Raw genomic sequence first — 2,111 nt, forward strand, 5'->3', positions numbered from 1 at the left:
CAATAGTTTTAGATCTAGTTTTTCGCTCTCTCAGGTTTTTTCTCTCTAGTTTTTAGGATTCCAATTTTCAATTGATCTTAGTATTGGAACATTGAGAAGAGTTATTTCCTCATCAAGACTTCATCATTCTAGTTTGTTCTCTTAACTTGGTTTTATTCTTCCATGTTCTTTGTTATGTTCAATTTTGTCATTCAGATACTTTTATGATTATTTAATGCAAGGATTATTTCTTTTTAATTCAATTTCAATATCAATAATCATGTCTTCTTTTAATTTCCTTTCAAGTGCCATGGATTCTTTGTTAACAATGCGTGAGTAGTTCCCTTACTTGATGGGGAGTTGATTAAAAGGAACTCTTGAGTTGGAAGGATTGAAAGAAAATTTGTAATTGGGTTAAATGTTGGATTGCTATCTTGTCACCGAAGCTAATCCCTTTGAACTAAGTGGGTTGCAACTTGTGAACAGATTTGGCATTTCCACTTGTTTGACTTTCCCTTACCTAGTAAAGGATAACCAAACAGAACAACCATTAATTACAAATTAATCTTACAATCACACCATTAATGATAGAGATTCTAACCAATCAATTCCCAGTCAAGGCTTTTATTTATAAAATTCCTCAATTTAATTCCCAATTCACCTAGCTCAACTTCTTTGAACATCTGATTAATAAAACAGCACACTTTTCTGCAACTCGTTGGGAGATGACCTGGGACTTAAAACTCCTAGTAATTTTAATTTAAACTTTCTGTGACACATTTCTAAATTGATAGGCAGATTTTCGGTGAATTAAGAATTATACTTGCAACGTAACCATTTTAATAAATTTTTAATTCACCAGCTTCTGCTTCTCATCAATTTTTGGCGCCGTTGCCGGGGAGTTGCAATAGAGTGCTAATTTTATTAATTAGAATTTATTTATTTTCATTTTATTTAATTTTGCCACTATGAGCTGCGTGTTTCTTCCGTCAAATGACACGTTCACTTCCTGATCCGCGCTTGCTAATATTCGATCCTGAAATTGAAAGGACAATTTCACGAATAAGGCGAGAACAGCGTAGGTTAGCCTGCTCTGAGGGCGGATCTGAAAGTGAATTTGAGGAAGAAACCAGCCCCCGTTCTACTGATTCGGTTGTTTTACGTGCAGAAAACATGGCAGCTAGAAGAGTTACCATTCAGGAGGAAGGAGCTCCTGATTTTACAATGCAACCGTTTCAAGCGCATCATCCAGCGGTAGCTACGGATTTTGAAATAAAGACCGCACTGCTAAATTTAATGCCCAAGTTTCATGGCCTTCCTGCTCAAGAGCCTATCAAGCACTTGAGAGATTTCCAGGCAGCCTGTTCTACTGTCAGGTGTGATGGCACTGATGAAACTTCAATTCTGCTGAAAGCTTTTCCGTTTTCTCTTGAGGGAAAAGCAAGAGAGTGGTACTACACTCAACCTCTAGCAAATGTATCCCACTGGGATACACTCAGAAAAGGAGTTTCTGGATAAATTCTTTCCATTTGAAGTTACTGATAAACTGAGGAAGGATATCTCTACAATTGTTCAGGATGACAATGAGACTCTCTTTGAATACTGGGAGCGCTTCAATAATCTTCTGGAAGCATGCCCCCACCACATGATTGACAAGATCGTGCTACTCAGCTATATCACACAAGGAATGAGGCCCCAAGATAAGACCACATTGGAAAGTGCCAGCAATGGGTCTATGAAGAAGTACAAGACCACTGATGAAGCTTGGCAATTGATCAGTGATTTAGCTGAATCTACTAGGAACCACAGACAGAAGCAAGGCCGTTCAAGGGCCGTTGCAGAAGTATCTTCTGGCATAGAGACTGCTGCTCTAAATCGAAGCATCTGTGAAATGACCAACCTACTGAAGCAAATGCAGTTAAATCAACAAGCTCAGCAAACTCAACCACAGCAAAACCAACAACTAGTCCCACAAAGAATTTGCGGAATTTGTGCTGATTACAGTCATTACACTGATGAATGCCTGTAGCTCCAACAAGAAGACAACATGGTGGCATCCACTCACAACTTCTATGACCGCCCCAACCAAGGGTACAATCAAAGTGGAAATAATAACCATGGATGGCAGGACA

General features: G+C 38.7%; 1 non-coding gene across 1 annotated transcript; it reads right to left on the reverse strand.

Annotated features, from left to right (window-relative positions):
- Window positions 1–1,522: 1,522 nt before the first annotated feature.
- LOC148564247 (small nucleolar RNA R71) lies at window positions 1,523–1,630 on the reverse strand. The gene has a single exon (XR_015884708.1). It is a non-coding gene; the product is annotated as a small nucleolar RNA R71 (small nucleolar RNA).
- Between the last annotated feature and the right edge of the window lie 481 nt (window positions 1,631–2,111).

This window comes from Arachis ipaensis, chromosome B5, assembly GCF_059453495.1.
Source record: "Arachis ipaensis isolate K30076 ecotype BB chromosome B5, ASM5945349v1, whole genome shotgun sequence".
Lineage (NCBI taxonomy): Eukaryota > Viridiplantae > Streptophyta > Magnoliopsida > Fabales > Fabaceae > Arachis > Arachis ipaensis.